The 19,198-nt window shown below is 47.7% G+C and overlaps 1 pseudogene; it reads left to right on the top strand.

Annotated features, from left to right (window-relative positions):
• The first annotated feature begins 14,935 nt into the window (after positions 1-14,935).
• Positions 14,936-16,435, top strand: LOC111525834 (annotated as a pseudogene).
• The last annotated feature ends 2,763 nt before the right edge of the window (positions 16,436-19,198 follow it).

The following is a 19,198-nucleotide window of genomic DNA, read 5'->3' as shown; positions in this document are numbered from 1 at the left end:
AGACACGCGCACACGCACACACAGACACGCGCACACACACACACACACACAGACACGCGCGCACACACACACAGTCTCTGGGTTTTTGGGGGAGTTTTTTTTTGTTTGTTTTTGTTTTGTTTTGTTTTGTTTTGTTTTGAGATGGAGTTTCACTCTTGTGGCCCAGGCTGGAGTGCAGCGGCAAGATCTCAGCTCACTGCAACCTCCACCTCCCGGGTTCCAGCAATTCTCCTGCCTCAGCCTCCTGAGTAGCTGGGATTACAGGCATGAGCCACCACCCCGGCTAATTTTTGTATTTTTAGTAGAGACGGGGTTTCACCATGTTAGCCAGGCTGGCCCTGAACTAACGTGATCCTAATGTCCTCATGTGATCCACCTACCTCGGCTTCCCAAAATGCTGGGATTACAGGTGTGAGCCACTGCATCTTGCCCGTCTCTGGGTTTTAACTCCTGCTTGCCCATTCAACTCTTTTGTGAAAACCATGTCAACGAGAATGAACTTCTGTAATGAGGTCAACATTTGTGTGTGAACACAAAGGAACCCCACCCTGATAAGGAAGTAATTCAACAGGCTCAGAAAGCTCTGGACCTGAAGATAATTTATAGGACTATCTATGTGAGCAGAAAGCTAGAAAGAGCCCAAATACTCAGAAATAGGACAGCAGTTAGTAAATTACAGTAAATTACCCTCCATCGATACAATGGACCACTAGGCAGACCTTAATAAGAATAATTATGAGGAAGCTATTGGATCAACTTAATGGCATCACATGACCCTGGGCCTTTGAGGCCAAGGTGTTTGGAACACCAGCTTTGTGATTTATTTTTTCATTTTGTTTTGTATAGATGGGGTCTCATTATGTTGCCTAGGCTGGTTTTGAATTCCTGGCCTCAAGCAATCATCCTACCTTGGCCTCCCAAAGTGCCAGCTTTGTAATTTATTAATAGTAGAAGTTGGATGAATAACCTGATCTCTGAGGTTACATGTATCTGTAAAATAGAGATAATGATACTCACCTTACAATGTTGTTAAGCGGATAAAATGATATCATATATCCAGAAGTTCTGGCCCAGTGCTGGCATTTTCATAGGCAAAAATTCATAGTGATGTGTTCCTCATGATGACAGCCACATAGAAATATATAGTAGGGTGCACAGGAGTGAGGGTTCGAGGCTTAGACAGAAAAAGTTAAAATGCCACCATGACAGAGTTATAGGAGATATCATTTTCTTTTTCTCCTTGTGGACTTTAGGTGCAGAGGGTTAAATTAGTCATCCTCCTGAGGTCAGGGCAGGTTATCATCAACTATTCTTGTTTCCTTTCCTTCTTCCTTTTCTCATTCCATTTCTTCTTTTCTTCATCCGTCTTTTTTTTTTTTTTTTTTTTTTTTTTGAGGCGGAGTCTCGCTCTGTCGTTCGGACTGGAGTGCAGTGGCCGGATCTCAGCTCACTGCAAGCTCCGCCTCCCGGGTTTACGCCATTCTCCTGCCTCAGCCTCCTGAGTAGCTGGGACTACAGGCGCCCGCCACCTCGCCGGGCTAGTTTTTGTATTTTTAGTAGAGACAAGGTTTCACCGTGTTAGCCAGGATGGTCTCGATCTCCTGACCTCGTGATCCGCCTGCCTCGGCCTCCCAAAGTGCTGGGATTACAGGTGTGAGCCACCACGCCCAGACCTCTTTTTTTTTTTTTTTTTTTTTTTGAGACAGAGTCTTGCTCTGTCACCCAGGCTGGAGTTCAGTGGCACGATCTTGGCTCACTGCAATCTCTGCCTCCTGGGTTTAAGCGATTCTCCTGCCTCAGCCTCCTGAGAAGCTGGGATTACAGGGGCCCACCACCATGCCTAGCTAATTTTTGTATTTTTTAGTACAGATGAGTTTTCACCATGTTGCCTAGGCTGGCCTCAAACTCCTGACTGACCTCAAGTGATCCTCCTGCCTCAGTCTCCCAAAGTGCCTGGATTACAGGCATGAGCCACCACACCCGGCCTGCTCCCCTTTTGTCCTCATTCCCTACACCTATTTTATTCCCCCTCCACAGCAACCATTTTAACTTGCTTAATTTGTTTCTTTTTATGTGAATGGGTTCTTGAAAACATGCGTCATTGCTGTTTTTTAAAATTTTATTATGAAAATTTTTATACACAAAAGTAGAGGAAGAATCCCAATATACTCATCTGTCAAATTCAGAAATTATCATCTGGGTGTGGTGGCTAATGTCTGTAATCCCAGCACCTTGGGAGGCTGAGGAGGGAGGATTGCTTGAGCCCAGGAGTTCAAGGCTGCAGTGAGCTAAGATCATGCCACTGCATGCCAGCCTGGACAACAGAGTCAAACTTATTCTCTTTAAAAAATAATAAAATAGGTCGGGCGCAGTGGCTCACACTGTAATCCCAGCACTTTGGGAGGCTGAGGCAGGAGGATCACTTGAGGTCAGGAATTCAAGACCAGCCTGGCCAAAATGGCAAAACCCCGTCTCTACTAAAAAATACAAAAATTAGTCTGGGCAAGGTGGCTCACACCTGTAATCCCAGCACTTTGGGAGGCCGAGGCAGGCAGATCACGAGGTCAAGAGATCGAGACCATCTGGCCAGCACGGTGAAACCCCGTCTCTACTAAAAATACAAAAATTAGCTCGGCGTGGTGGCACATGCCTGTATTCCCAGCTACTCAGGGGGCTGAGGCAGGAGAATCACTTGAACCCAGAAGGCAGAGGTTGCAGTGAGCCGAGATTGCGCCACTGCACTCCAGCCTGGAGACAGAGCAAGACATTGTCTCAAAAAAAAAAAAAAAATCAGTTGGGCATGGTTGCATGTGCCTGTAATCCCAGCTACTCAGGAGGCTGAGACAGGAGAATCGCTTGAACCCAGGAGGCAGAGGTTGCAGTGAGCCTAGATGGCATCACTGCACTCCATCCTGGGTGACAGAGCAAGATTCTGTCAAAATAATAATAATAAATAATAATAATAAAATAAAAACAAAAATTATCAAAATTGTGTGTTGAAATCTTGCTTAAATATTTGCCTAGGCCGGGCGCGGTGGCTCAAGCCTGTAATCCCAGCACTTTGGGAGGCCGAGACGGGTGGATCACGAGGTCAGGAGATCGAGACCATCCTGGTCTACACAGTGAAACCCCGTCTCTACTAAAAATAAAAAAACTGGCCGGGCGAGATGGCGGGCGCCTGTGGTCCCAGCTACTCGGGAGGCTGAGGCAGGAGAATGGCGTGAACCCGGGAGGCGGAGCTTGTAGTGAGCCGAGATCGGGCCACTGCACTCCAGCCTGGGCGACAGAGCGAGACTCCGTCTCAAAAAAAAAAAAAAAAAAAAAATATTTGCCTAAAATACATTTGCTTTATCTTCCTCTTTTTTCCCTTTGCCGAAATACTTTAAATCCCAGACTTCATGCCATTTCACCCCTATATTATTTAGCTATGCATGCCCCCCTCATTGAACCTAACCACAATGCTATCACACCCAACAAAATTAGCAGTAATACCTTCATATCATCTCATATCTAATCCGTAACCAACATTTTTAAATTGTCTCAAAATGTACCTTTACACTTGGTTTGTCTTATGTGTATTTCTATATGTAATCAGCATTAGATTCTATATCTTGATCTGTTGTTTCCTCTTTTATTTTTTCTTCGTTTCTTTTTTTTTTTTTTTTCTTTTGAGACGGGATCTCACTCTCACCCTGGCTGGAGTACAGTGGCACAATCACAGCTCATTACAGCCCCCACCTCCCAGGCTCAAGGGATCCTCCCGCCTCAGCCTCCCGGGAAGCTGGGACCACAGGCACTTGCCACCATGCCCAACTAAATTTTTTTTGTAGAGACAGGGTCTTGCCACGTTGCCCAGGCTGGTCTCCAACTCCCTGGCTCAAGCGATCCTCCCACCTCGGCCTCCCAAAGTGTTGGGATTACAGGCTTGAGCCACCACGCCTGGCCTTTCTTTTCTTACAAAGCCACCAGTTCCCCTCCCATGATAACTCACTAATCCATTAACCCATTAATTCATTAATCCATGAATGGATTAGTCCATTCATGAAGGCAGAGCCTTCATGACCCAATCATCTCTTAGAGTCTTACCTCTTGGCTGGCGCAGTGGGTTACACCTGTAATCCAGCACTTTGGGAGGCCAAGGTGGGCAGATCACCTGAGGTCGGGAGTTCAAGACCAGCCTGACCAACATGGAGAAACCCCATCTCTACTAAAAATACAAAATTAGCTGGGCATGGTGGCACATGCCTGTAATCCCAGTTATTCGGGAGGCTGAGGCAGGAGAATCGCTTGAACCAGGGAGGCGGAGGTTGCAGTGAGCCAAGATTGCACCATTGCACTCCAGCCTGGGCAACAAGAGCAAAACTCCCTCCCCCACCAAAAAAAAAAAAATAAATAAAAGCCCTACCTCTCTCTGGGTGCGATGGCTCACGCCTGTAATCCCAGCACTTTGGGAGGCCAAGATGGGCGGATCACAAGGTCAGGAACTCGAGACCAGCCTGGCCAATATGGTGAAACCCCATCTCTACTAAAAATAGAAAAATTAGCTGGGTGTGGTGGCGGGCGCCTGTAATCCCAGCTACTCAGGAGGCTGAGTACGGAGAATCTATTCAGGAGGCTGAAGCAGGAGAATCACTTGAACTCGGGAGGCAGAGGTTGCAGTGAGCCAAGATCACACCACTGCACTCCAGCCTGGGCGACAAGAGCAAAACTCCGTCTAAAAAAAAAAACATCTCATATATGGGGTCCTGTCTCTGTCTTCTCCATTGTGTTTCTTCAGACTATTTCACGGCTCTTTTTTATTACCAAAGTTTTAGAGAAGGCCTTAATATCTGGTAGACCAAGTCCTCCTTGTATTAAGATAGGGTAGATCATCTTGTGGTGATAACCCCAAATCTCAGTGGCTTAATCCATGAATGTTTATCTCCCACTTACACAAGATCCACTGCATTTGTCCATGGCAGCTTCCTTCATATGGGGCCCATGGATCCAAGCTGATTATATCTATGGCGAAACTGAAATATATGACTTCCAGGTCACTTTGGCAGAAGAAGAAAGGGCTGGAGGATGCACACAAGCTCTTAAATGCCTGAGTTGGGCAATGATGAAGTCACTGTGCTTATAGCCCTTTGACCAGAACTAGTCATGTGGCCCTGCCTAACTTCAAAGAGGCCCCAAAACGGGAAGAAGCCAGCGATATTCAAAGCAGACTAAAATGTTTCCAACCAAACGCCTCTTCATTCTTTTTCATAAAGATAATTTAGCTATAATGAGGGCCTTTATTCTTACTCTTATTGTAGTCTTCCAAAACATTCAATTGGAAATTTGATTGAGATTGCTTAAATGTTTCTAATGTTGTTGGCATATCTTTTTTTTTTTTTTAATTTGAAATGGAGTTTCGCTCTGTCACCCAGGCTGGAGTGCAGTGGTGCGATCTCAGCTCACTGCAACCTCCACCTCCCGGGTTCAAGCAATTCTCATGCCTCAGCCTCCCAAGTAGCTGTGAACCTGGCTAATTTTTGTATTTTTTTAGGAGAGACAGGTTTTCACCATGTTGGCCAGGCTGGCCATGAACGCCTGACCTCAAGTGATCCGCCCACCTTGGCCTCCCAAAGTGCTGGGATTACAGGCATGAGCCACCCTGCCTGGTCTCATTTTAATGAGAAAGATCATCTATCCTAACAAGTCCAAAGGCTGAGGCTGGAATGCTACCTCTTCCTTTATCCTTTATGTCCCCGAAGGCTCCCACTCCTGGGCTTCCAAGCCCTAGGTTTATATTTATTCTTTTTTTTTTTGAAAGGATCTCACTCTGTCGCTCTTTTGCCCAGGCCAGAATGCAATGGTGTGATCTCGGCTCACTGCAACCTCCACCTCCCAGGCTAAAGGGATCCTCCCACTTCAGCCTCCCTAGTAACTGGGACTATAGGCACACACCACCACACCTGGCTAAGTTTTGTTTGTTTGTTTTGAGACGGAGTCTAGCTCTGCTGCCCAGGCTGGAGTGCAGTGGCCGGATCTCAGCTCACTGCAAGCTCCACTTCCCGAGTTCATGCCATTCTCCTGCCTCAGCCTCCCGAGTAGCGGGGACTACAGGTGCCCACCACCACGCCCGGCTAGTTTTTTGTATTTTTTTTTGCTAGAGACGGGGTTTCACCATGTTAAACAGGATGGTCTCGATCTCCTGACCTCGTGATCCGCCTGTCTTGGCCTCCCAAAGTGCTGGGGTTACAGGCCACCGCACCCGGCCTAAGTTTTGTATTTTTTATAGAGATGGAGTCTCGCCATGTTGCCCAGGCTGATCTCAAATTCCTGAGCTCAAGCGATCCTCCCACCTCAGCCTCCCAAAGTTCTGGAACTACAGGAGTGAGGCACCATGCAGGCCTATATTTATTCTTACAGTTGTGCGGCACTCTCCATTTTGGTTTTTGTTGCTTATCCATGTCTAATCTCTCCCAACTGAGTGGAAGATCCCAGAAGCAGGGACTTTAGGTTGAGCATTTCTTTCCTCCTCCCACCTACACCCCAACCCCTGTTCCTAGCACAGTTTATGGGAAGACCGCACCCTAAGTCCAGTGTTGAGGCCAGGGTGGGGTCGGAAACTTGGGAGAGGTCTTAAAGGCTAAGAACCAGGGATAGGAACCCCACTCCTCTTTATTGGAGAGAGGCAGAGCCTGGAACTTGGAAACTCTTTCTGGTGCCCTGTGGCCATGCAGGGCATCACATCACATGGTCAGGGGGCTGAGCTTGCTGAAATGCTAATTCAGGTTTCTCTTCTTCTTATAAAGCTACCAGTCCTCCTCTAACCATCAATTATGAATGAATTAGTTCATTCATGAGGGCAGCCCTCAAGATCCCTATCGTCTCTCGCTCTGTCACCCAGGCTGGAGTGCAGTAGTGCTATCTCGGCTCACCCAGGTTCAAGCAATTCTCCTGCCTCAGCCTCCTGAGTAGCTGGGACTACAGGCACCCACCACCACGCCTAGCTAATTTTTGTATTTTTAGTAGAGATGGGGTTTCACCGTATTGACCAGGCTGGTCTTGAACTCCTGACCTTGTGATCCGCCCATCTTGGCCTGCCAAAGTGCTGGGATTACAGGCGTGAGCCAACGTACCCGGCTCCCATCATCTAAAGGTCTCACCTTTCTCATTTTTTGTTTTTTTGTTTTTTTGACGGAGTTTGGCTCTTGTCGCCCAGGCTGGAGTGCAAGAGCATGGTGGCATGGTCTCGGCTCACTACAACCTCCGCCTCCCGGGTTCAAGCGATTCTCTTGCCTCAGCCCCTCAAGAAACTGAGAATACAGGCACCCCCCACCATGCTGTACTAAGTCTTGTATTTTTAGTAGAGATAGGGTTTCACCATGTTGACCAGGCTGGCAAACTCCTGACCTCAGGTGATCTGCCCGCCTGGACGTCCCAAAGTGCTGGGATTACAGGCATGAGCCACCACGCCTGGCTAGCCTCACCTTTCTCTTCTGCTCTCAGTCTTCTAGGCCCCTTCCCTCTTTGGGCCCTATCAAGTTGTTGAGAGTTGTTGGGTGGGGGATGGTGTCACTCCCAGGCTGGGTAATAAACCGTTTTCTCTTCTGATCACTGCTAACAAGGTGTGTCATATTTGGGAGGTTTGTTTCTGTCTCTTTGTAAATGGGGGGTCTGGGTTCTCAGTTTTGCTGATCATATGGAACAGTTCTAGGGCTGTGTGACAGGATGTGACCCAGGGTTGGCAGGCTACAGGGATATGAGCTGTGGAAATTGAGAGGGCAGAGAGCAGAATGAGCTGAAGAAGTAGCTTTTAGTATTTATTGAGCACATACTATGTGCTAGGCACAGTTCCAGGTGCTTTCCGTGTTCTTACTCTTTTCCTTCTCACAATAACCCTGTGAGGTCAGTTCTAGCCCCATTTTAGTGATAAAGAAACTGAAGCACAGAGAAGATAAGGAACTCACCATAGGTCATATGGCTTCTAAGAGGCAGGGTGGGATTCAGGCGCACGGCTGTTTGACCAAGAGCCTGGTGTCCTTCTACACCTCTGTGCCATCAAGCTCATGTAGTCCAGAGACAGAAGGCTTCTGGAGAAGAGGAACTAGACTTTGGACACTGGATAGAATTCAAGATGGGGGTGTGCACAGTGGCTCACACCTGTAATCCCAGCACTTTGGGAGGCTGAGGTGGGCGGATCACCTGAGGTCAGGAGTTCGAGACCAGCCTGACCAACATGGCAAAACCCTGTCTCTACTAAAAATACAAAAATAGTTGGGTGTGGGGGCATGCACCTGTAATCCCAGCTACTTGGGAGGCTGAGGCAGGACAATTGCTTGAACCTGGGAGGTGGAGGTTGCAGTGAGCGGAGATGAGATCGTGCCACTGCACTCCAGCCTGGGTGACAAGAGCAAAACTCCGTCTCAAAAAAACAAAAGGGAATTCAAGTTGGTCTCTAAGGTCAGGGATAATGGAGGGAGGGGCAACTCCCAGGTAGGTAGGGGAGTGGTTTGGCCAAGGACAGGGAGGTAGGAATGGTGTATGGACAGCACAGGGAAGGCTTGACTGCTGAGGTAGGTCCTTCTAGAACAGGTTCATATAAGATGGGGAAAGCAAGGTCAGGTTTGAAGAATCCTAACTGCCAAGAAGGGTTTGGACTTGATTCAGGAGGCACTAGGGATTCTTGCAGGTTCTTGGGCTGGGAAGTGACATGATTAAAGTGATTCACCTGGAAGTGAATTCATACAGGAGGAATTCGCTGTCAGGAGGCAAATTGGGAATCTGTGCATGTTAGTGAGTCAGTAGCAGAGGCAGGTGGACATAGCCCATGCTGTCATAGGGCCTGCAGTCAGTATGGGAGCCTGACATTCATCAAGAGCAAGCACTGGCTGGCCATGGCGCTCACGCCTGTAAACCCAGCACCTTGGGAGGGGCTGAGGTGGGCAGATGCCTTGAGCCCAGGAGTTTGAGACTAGCCTGGGCAACGTGGCAAAACCCTGTCTCCAAAAAAAAAAAAAAAAAAAAATAGCCGGGCTTGATGGCTCGCACCTATAGTCAGTATTCAAGAGGCTGCAGTGGGAGGATCACTTGAGTCCAGGAGGTCAAGGCTACAGTGAGCCGTGATCGCACCACTGCACCCCAGCCTGGGTGACGGAGTGAGACTTTGTCTCAAAAACAAAACAAAAGAAAACACTAGTATTGTGCAGGGAGTGGCAGCAGCAGAGGGAGCTGGAGTTAGGCAGGGCTTCTTAGAGGCAGAGACATTTGATCTGACTCCCCAAGGACAAGTAGTAACTGTCCCAGTGATGAGAGAGGTGGAATATCTTGAAGGAATAGAGTCTAGGAAATGGAATATATGTGAGAAGTAGCCTGAAGAGAAATGGGTGAAATTTGCTCAGCAGAGTGAAGCGACATCATGGAAAGCCTACTGGGTTGGCAGACCACATGGTGACCTCAGAAGGTTGTTTCTTCCCCATGTACCTGGGCCCAAAGCCAGCTGACAGGAGGTGAGGAAGGGAGGGCCGGGTGAGGAAGCAGAAGCAGGAGGTGTGGGTTGTGGTCTGAGGGTCCAGCAGGAGTGCTCAGCTGACTTTTTCCCAAGATGGACCAGAAAATGCTTTGCAGGCTGGGGGGACACATTCACACTCACACACATCAAATCGTCTCTCTCTTTCCTTTAAAACATATCTTTGTATTTTCTGATTTCAAAAATAATACATGTATAAAATACCTACAGAATGATCTAACATAGAGAATAAAAATCTCTAATAATTTGGCCAAGTGTGGTGGCTCATGCCTGTAATGCCAATACTTTGGGAGGCCAAGGCAGGAGGATCACTTGAGGTCAGGAGTTCAAGACCAGCCTGGGCAACATGGTGAGACTTTGTGTCTGCTAAAAATTTAAAAATTAGCCAGGTGTAGTGGTGCTCACCTGTAGTCCCAGCTACTACTCAAGAGGCTAAGGTGGGAGGATCACTTGAGCCCAGGACTTTGAGGCTGCAGTGAGCTATGATGGCACCGCTGCTCACCAGCAGAGTAAGGCAGAGTGGGAGGCTGTCTCTAAAAAAACAAAAAAAAATCTCCAGTAATCACTGTTAATAATTTAGAGTATATTCCTCCAGATTTATTATATGTGAACACTAATTTACATACATATTTTTCTTTCTTTCTTCTTCTTTTTTTTTTTTTCGAGACAGGGTCTCGCTCTGTCTCCCAGGCTGGAGTGCAGTGGCACGATCTTGGCTCACTGCAACCTCCACCTCCTGGGCTCAAGTGATTTTCCCACCTCAGCCTCCCTAGTAGCTGGGACTACAGGTGTGTTCTACCACGCCCAGCTAATTTTTTTTATTTTTGGTAGAGGTGGGGTTTCATCATGTTGCCCAAGCTGGTCTTGAACTCTTGGACTCAAGTGATTTCACCCGCCTCAAGCTCCCAAAGTGCTGGGATCAACAGGTGTGAGCCACCGCACCCAGCCTACCTTACATATATTTTAAAATAGGGCATGTCTGTATACGTGTGTGTATTTTTTTTTCTTTAATTTTAGAGTGTCTCACTCTGTCACCTAGGCTGGAGTACAGTGGCTCAATGACGGCTCACTGCAGCCTCAACTTCCCAGGCTGAAGTAATCCTCCTACCTCAGTCTCTGGAGTAGCTAGGACAACAGGCACCAATCACCACACCCAGTCAATTAAAAAATAAAATTTGAGGCCGGGTGCGGTGGCTCAAGCCTGTAATCCCAGCACTTTGGGAGGCCGAGACGGGCGGATCACGAGGTCAGGAGATCGAGACCATCCTGGCTAACAAGGTGAAACCCTGTCTCTACCAAAAAACACAAAAAACTAGCCAGGCGAGGTGGTGGGCGCCTGTAGTCCCAGCTACTCGGGAGGCTGAGGCAGGAGAATGGCGTAAACCCGGGAGGCGGAGCTTGCAGTGAGCTGAGATCCAGCCACTGCACTGAAGCCTGGGCGGCAGAGTGGGACTCCGTCTCAAAAAAATAAAATAAAATAGGCCGGGCGCGGTGGCTCACACCTGTAATACCAGCACTTTGGGAGGCCGAGGCGGGCGAATCATGAGGTCAGGAGATAGAGACCATCCTGGTGAACACGGTGAAACCCCGTCTCTACTGAAAATACACAAAAATTAGCCGGGCGTGGTGGTGGGCGTCTGTAGTCCCAGCTACTCAGGAGGCTGAGGCAGGAGAATGGCGTAAACCCGGAGGCGGCAGAGCTTGCAGTGAGCGGAGATTGCGCCACTGCACTCCAGCCTGGGTGACAGAGCAAGACTCCGTCTCGGAAAAATAAATAAATAAATAAATAATAAAATAAAATAAAATAAAATTTGGTAGATACAAGGTCTTCCTATGTTGCGTAGGGTGGTCTCAAACTCCTGGGCCCAAGCGATCCCCTCGACCTCCCAAAGTGCTGGGATTATAGGCACGAGTCATTCTACCTGGCCCTTATATAATTTTTTTAAACAAAACTTCAAAATACATGAAGTTAAAACCGATGGAACTGAAAGGAGAAATAGATAACTCTACCATTATGGCAGGAAGCTACCACTACTCTCTCAGTAATCGATAGAACTAGTACACAGAAAAGCACAAAGGATATAGAACACCTAAATAGCACTAGAAACCAACTTGACCTAATTTATCTTTGGGGGACACTCCACCCAACTACAGCAGAATACATATTATTTTCAAATGCCCATGGATCATTCACCTTAAAATAGACAACATTCTGGGCCACAAACATAAACCTTAACAAATTTAAAAGAATGGAAATCACAGAAAACATAGCCTATGTTCATAACATTATTAAATTATAAATCAATAACAGAAAGCCATCTAGCAAATCCTTAAATATTTGTTTTTGTTTGTTTGTTTTGAGATGGAGTCTCTCTCTGTTGCCCAGGCTGGAGTGCAGTGGTGCAATCTCAGCTCACTGCAAGCTCCACCTCCTGGGTTTAGCAATTCTCCTGCCTCACTCTTCCAAGTAACTGGGATTACAGGTGTGTGTCACTATGACCAGCTAATTTTTGTATTTTTAATAGAGATGATGGGGTTTTACCATGTTGGCCAGGCTGCTCTCAAACTCCTGACCTCAAATGATCTGCCCACCTAGCAAAGTGCTACGATTACAGGCATGAGCCACAGCACCAGGCCACAAATCCCTAAGTATTTGGAAAGTAAAACAATGCACTTCTAAATAACCCATAGACCAAAGCTAAAGTCATAAGTGAAATTGGCAAATATTTTGAACTAAAGGAAGATGAAAACATATCAAAATTTGTGAGATGCAATGAAGTAGTGCTTAGAGGGAAACGGAGCCTTAAATACCTAGATTGGAAAATAAGAGGCCAGGTGAGGTGGCTCATGCCTGTAATCTCAGCACTTTGGGTGGCTAAGGCAGATGGATCATTTGAGGTCAACAGAGTGAGACTCCATCTCAAAAAAAAAAAAAGAAAGAAAGAAAGAAAAAGAAAATAAGAAAGATCTCAACTCAATAACCTAAACTCCTGCTATAAGAAACTAGAAAAAAATGAGCAAATTAAACCCAAAGCAGACAAAAGGAAGGAAATAATAAAGACAGAATAGAAAACAATGAAATTGGCCAGGCTCAGTGGCTCAGGTCTGTAATCCTAGCACTTTGGGAGGCCAAGGCAGGTGGGTCACTTGAGGTTGGGAGTTCAAGACCAGCCCGGCCAGCATGGTGAAACCCCATCTCTAATAAAAATACAAAAATTAGCCGGGCATGGTGGTGCGCACCTGTAGTCCTGGCTACTTGCAAGGCTAAGATGGCGGAACCGCTTGAACCCGAGAGGCAGAGTTTGCAGTGAGCCGAGATAGCACCACTACACTCCAGCCTGTGTAACTGAGTGAGTCGCAAAAAAAAAAAAAAAAAAATCAATGAAATTGAGAACAAACTGTAGAGGAAGTCGGTGAAACCAAAAGCTAGTTCTTTCAAAAAAAATCAGTAAAATTGATAAACCTTTGGTCAGACTGACCAAGAAAAACAGAGAAGAGAAACTATAAATAACAGAAAAGGAAGACATCACTACAGACCCTAAAAACATTAAAAGAATAACAAAGGAGTACTACAAACATAAATACCCATACATTTGACAACTTAAATGAAATTGTTAAATTTCTGTTGGCCAGGCATGGTGGCTCACTCCTGGAATCCCAGCACTTTGGGAGGCTGAGGCAGGTGGATCGCTTGAGGCCAGGCATTTGAGACCAGCCTGGCCAACATGATGAGACCCTGTTTCTACTAAAAATACAAAAATTAGCCGGCGGTAGTGGTGCGCCCCTGTAATCCCAGCTACTTGGGAGGCTGAGGCAGGAGAATTGCATGAGCCTGGGAGGCAGAGGTTGCAGTAACCTGAGATCGGGCCACTACACTCCAGCCTTGGCAACAAGAGAGAAACTCTGTCTCAAAATAATAATAATAATAATAATAATAATAATAATAATAATAATAATAATAATTAAATAAATTAAAAAGTAAAATAAAATTCCTATACATCAGGATAAAAAAAATTCCTATCATCTGTGCTGTGTGGGAATTTTTTTTTTCTTTTTTCTTTTCTTTTGAGACAGGGTCTTACTCTGTCATCCACGCTGGAGTGCAGTGGAACAATCATGGCTCATTGCACCCTCAACTTCCTGGGTTCCAGTGATCCTCCTGCCTCAGCCTCCTGAGTCGCTGGGATCACAGGCATGAGGGCACTATCCTTGGCTAATTTTTGTATTTTCTGTAGAGACAGGGTCTTGCTATGTTGCCCAGACTGGTCTCAAACTCCTGGGCTCAAGCAATCCTGCTGCCTTGGCCTCCCAAAGTGCTGGGATTATAGGCATGCGCTACCACACCCAGCCCCTATATAATTTTTTAAACAGAGTGAAAGACACAAACAGCCAAATTCACTCAAAATGAAATAGAGGATTTCGACTGGGCAAGGTGGCTCACGCCTGTAATCCCAACACTTTGGAGTTGGGATTATGAGCCCAGGGGTTCAAGATTAGCTTGGGCAACATAGCAAGACTTCCTCTTAAAAAAAAAAAAAAAAAAAAAAAAACCCAAGAAGGAAAGTTTCCAGTCTAACACGTAAAGAACTTGGAAATCACCTCTACACTCAAACAAGTAAAAAGCTGAAAAAACTGAAAAATCAACTCTTGTTAGGTCCATCAGAGAAGTGGGGTCACACAGCAAATTGTTGTGCCCTAAACTGGTGAGCCAGTCAGATAAAATCACAATTTTTTTCTTAGACAGGCTCTTGCTCTGTCTGGAGTACAGTGGCACAATGATAGCTCACTGCAGCCTCAAATACCCGGGCTCAAGCAATTCTTCTGTCTCAGCCTGTCTAATAGTTGGGACTACAAACACGAGCCACCACACCCAGCTAATTTTTCAATTTTTGGTACAGATGAGGTCTCCCTGTGTTGTCCAGGCTGGTCTCAAACTCCTGGGCTCAAGCAATACTCCTGCCTCAGCCTCCCAAAGTGTTGGGATTACAGGCATGAGCCACGATGCCCAGCCTGAGAATCACAGTTTATGGGAGCAGAAATTCACAAGCAGCAACCTCCACAGGAACCAGTGCCACTGTAGGAAAACCTGAAGTGTAATTGACAAATTGCTGTAGGCTCAATGTGAGCAACTCTGAAAGTTAAAAACCCCAGGGGGCGAGGGTCAGGGGTTAGTGAGGCCAGAAGTGAGTATAATAAAGTGTCTATAGGAAGGCAGGGCCAGAGGAGAAAGTTGGAGTAGTGACCTAAGCAGGCAGTGGTGTGATCTGGAACCAAATGGGCCCGCAGTGCGATGCGGAGATTCCATGAGGCCCTGCTTTGCTCTTCCTCTTGGCCCTGCTCTGCATCCACTGAGACCATTTCCTTCCCGTCCTCATTTTGCTAGCTCCAATCCACAGCTGTTGTTGCAGAGGATGCTAATGGCCCAGGCTCACTTCCATGGGCTATATGGAGGTCCTGCAATCAATGCGTGCCCTCGACTTCAACACCCAACTCAGGTCACTCAGGGAGGCAGGCCATCAGTCTGGTGTGTGATGCTGTGCCTGGTGCTAAGAGGGTGACAAGGAGGAGAAAGCCCTGTAGCTGCCTGTTCAGCTCTATCCTGGGAAAGAGTAACCTGAAATTTGCTAGAATGCCGATCACTCTCACGGTTTCCACCAGTAGCCTCAACTTCATGGCCGCAGACTGCCAACGGGACATAGCTGAGGATGTTGCCTACGTTGCCAAAGACCCTGTGAATCAGAAAGCCTGCCACATTCTGGAGTGTCCCAAAGGCCTTCCCAGGATGTCATCAGCACCACTGACCAGGCCTTCGAGTTGTGCTTCAAACAATACCTCAGGAACCCACCCCAACTGGTCACCCCCATGACAGGATGACTGGCTTTGATGGATCAGCTTGGAATGAGGAGGAGGAGGAAGAGCCACCTGACCATTAGCACTATAATGACGTCCCAGGGAAGGAACCTCCTCTTGGGGAGTTCGTAGACATGAGGCTTCGGGAAGAAGCTGCTTCAGAGGCTGCTTGACCCACTCCACCCAGTGTCTGGTCCCCCAGCCACTTGGGAGCTACGCTGCCTGTGGGACAGCCTGCTGGGGGAGATCCAAAAGTCCACAAACAGATGCTACCTCCACCACCCTGTCCAGCAGGCAGAGAGCTCTCCAGTGATCCCTCCTGTGTCAACGTCCAGAACCTAGACAAGGCCCAGCAAGCAGAAGGTGGTGCTGGGCCCCCCATCCTGCCATCAGTGGCAGCGCACCCTGGGACCTCTTTGACATGAAGCCCTTTAAAGATGCTCTTTGGGTGCCTCCCCCTCCCCAGAGGTGTCCGTGGCTGAGCAGCTCCAAGGGGAGCCCTGGTTCCATGGGAAGCTGAGTCAGCAAGAGGCTGAGGCATTGCCACAGCTCCACAGGGACTTCTTGGTGCAGGAGAGCACGACCAAGGCCAGTATGTGCTTACTGGCTTGCAGAGTGGGCAGCCCAAGCACCTGCTACGGGTGGACCCTGAAGGACTGGTTTGGACAAAGGATCACTGCTTTGAGAGTGTCAATCCCAGCACTTTGGGAGGCCAAGGTGGGCGGATGACGAGGTCAGGAGATCAAGACCATCCTGGCTAACATGGTGAAACCCCGTCTCCACTAAAAATACAAAAAAAATTAGCTGGGCGTGGTGGCAGGCACCTGTAGTCCCAGCTACTCGGGAGGTTGAGGCAGGAGAATGGCGTAAACCCGGGAGGCGGAGCTTGCAGTGAACCGAGATGGTGCCACTGCACTCCAGCCTGGGCAACAGAGCGAGACTCCGTCTCAAAAAAAATAAAAATAAAAATAAATAAAAAGAGAGAGTGTCAGTCACCTCATCAGCTACCACATGGACAATCACTGGCCCATCATCTCTGCAGGCAGTGAACTGTATCTATAGCAACCTGTGGAGCCGAAACTGTGATCTGCCCCAGCACTCTCTTCCAGAAGATTCCACCCTATTCCCTAACTCTCGGGACCCCATTTGGGAGTGTTTTGTGGGTTTGGCCTTGTGTCAGAGCTGAGAGTAGTGTGGACACTGGGTTTAGTATCCAGCTAAGTGAGAGAGTTTGAGTCAGAACCTGGGGAGAATCCTGCTGCTCCCCAAACATTAATCCCCGAAGTATTAATGGACACAGTGGTCCCTTACCTAGGCCTTTCCTGTGCCAACCGGATGCCCCTTCCCCAAGAAGGTGAGTGCTTGTCATGGAAAATGTCCTGTGGTGATAGGCCCAGTGGAGCAGTCACCCTTCTGGGCAAGGGGGAACAAATCACACCCCTGAACTCTGTGTTGTACCCCCTCCACAACCCCCACCCTATGTTTAAACTTTGTGCCTTTGACCATCTCCTAGGTCTGAAGATATTTTATGCAAACAGTTCATGCCAGATGTGGTGGCTCACGCTGTAATCTCAGCACTTTGGGAGGCCAAGGCGGGTGGATCACTTCAGGTCAGGAGTTCAAGACCGGTCTGGCCAACATGGCGAAACCCCGCCTCTACTAAAAATACAAAATTAGCTGGCTGTGGTGGTGTGCACCTATAATCGTAGTTACTAAGGAGGCTGAGGCAGGAGAATCCCTTGAACCCGAGAGGTGGAGGGTGCAGTGAGCCAATATTGTACCACTGCACTCCTGCCTGGGCGACAGAGCAAGATTCCATCTCAAAAAAAAAAAAAAAAAAGAGTTCATGGGTCCCTGAGTTCAATGACAGGGATGCTGACACCTTCTTGGCTTCTGGGACCCTGTTTTCTCCTTGCTCAGCACCCTCTCTGGTTTGGGTTGGGAGAACAGAGGCAGGAGTGGCAGCTATCCCCTCTCCCTGGGGGTATGCATGCAGCCCTTAGAGATTGCCCCAGAGCCCCGCTCCCAGCCAGGGGGAAGATGGATCCCTCCCTTGCTCAGTGCCTCCTGGCCGGGGCCCCTCAATCCAAGGAGTCTGTATATACATTTCATAAACCCCACCGTCCCATGATGCATGCCTATTGTACTCTACAGCCAAAATGTAGCCCTTCCTCCTGGAGCCTCTGCCCTGCCTCCCTTTCTGGGAAAGGAGGGGTGGGGTGACTGAATTTGGGCTTCCTGTGCAGTAAACTCTCCCAGGTGGGTTTTGTGGAGGTGGGAAAAGGGGCATTGAGACCCTAAAGCAGTAGACCATGCCTGAATACCATTTGCAAGAACTGCATTCTTTTAAAATTTTATATGCATATATTTTAGGGATATTGACTTACTTTCCTAATTTTGTTTTCCATGGCTTATTCTTGAGCACAAAATGATAATCAATTATTACATTTATACATCACCTTTTTGAATTTTCCAAGACCTTTTACAGCTCTTGGCATTTTCGTTGCCCAGGCCTGTGAGGTAACAGGGATCAGCAGCATTATTATTTACATCAGAGACCTGAGGCAGATGAAATTGATTTCCAGCTAGGACTAGAAAAACTTGGGCCTCTTACAAGGAGGCTGGGAGGCAGAAGTTTGCGGGAATGCATGTTTGTTTCACAAAGGGGAAATGCAAAACCTGCAGTTCCTGAGTACCTTCTACAGGTCCAGCCCTGCCTAGGCCTGGAGTGGCCACACAACAGCAAGCCTGGCTTTCTCTTTAGGCCTTGTGGATAAAGGCCTCCTTTTATTGTTGTTGGGATGTTTCCATGGGTCTCACTTGTACCAAAGGGAAAACTCTTCACTGAAGTCCGTATTTCTTCTAAAAATTAAAAATTAAAAAATTAAAAATAAAAATTGCAGATGGACTAGGTCAGAGGGGGCCCTACATTTTTGTGAGTTTTACCTCCAAGAGCTTTACTCAGCTGCCCTTTCCTTCATATCCTGCCATCCCCTCACACCATGTACCCCAAATCACCACCCTCTATTCTTTCTTTTTTTTTTTTTCTGAGACAGAGTCTTGCTCTGTCGCCCAGGCTAGAGTACAGTGGTGGGATCTCAACTCACTGCAACCTCCGCCTCCCGGGTTCAAGGGATTCTCTTGCCTCAGCCTGCCGAGTAGCTGGGATTACAGGTGCTTGCCACCACGCCAGGCTAATTTTTGTATTTTTAGTACAGATAGGGTTTCACCCTGTTGGCCAGGCTAATCTCAAACTCCTGACCTCTGGTGATCCACCCGCCTCAGCCTCCCAAAGTGCTGGGATTACAGGCGTGAACCACTGCACCTGGCCTAGAAAATGTTCTATATCTCTACTCTCCAGTAAGGTAGCCACTAGACACATACAGCCACGGAGCACTTGATATATGGCAAATGTGACTGAGGAACTGAATTTTCCACTTTATTTAATTTTAATTAATTTGAACTTATGGTCGGGTACGGTGGCTCACGCCTGTAATCCTAGCAGTTTGGGAGGTGGAGGCAGGCGGATTGCCTGAGCTCAGGAGTTCAAGACCAGCCTGGGTAACATGGCGAAACCTAGTCTCTACTAAGAATACAAAAAATTGGCCAGGCATGGTGGTGCAGGCCTGTAGTCCCAGCTACTTGGGAGGCTGAGGCATGAGAATGGCTCGAGCCTGGGAGGTGGAGGTTGCAGTGAGCCGAGATCACACCACTGTACTACAGCCTGCGTGATAGAGCGAGACTCTGTCTCAAGAATAAAACAAGTCCAGGCACAGTGGCTCACGCCTATAATCCCAGCACTTTGGGAGGCTGAGGCAGGCAGATCACCTGAGGTCGGGAGTTCAAGAC

This window comes from Piliocolobus tephrosceles, chromosome 16 (assembly GCF_002776525.5).
Source record: "Piliocolobus tephrosceles isolate RC106 chromosome 16, ASM277652v3, whole genome shotgun sequence".
NCBI classification, from domain to species: domain Eukaryota; kingdom Metazoa; phylum Chordata; class Mammalia; order Primates; family Cercopithecidae; genus Piliocolobus; species Piliocolobus tephrosceles.
This window is presented reverse-complemented; position numbering and strand designations above follow the sequence as displayed.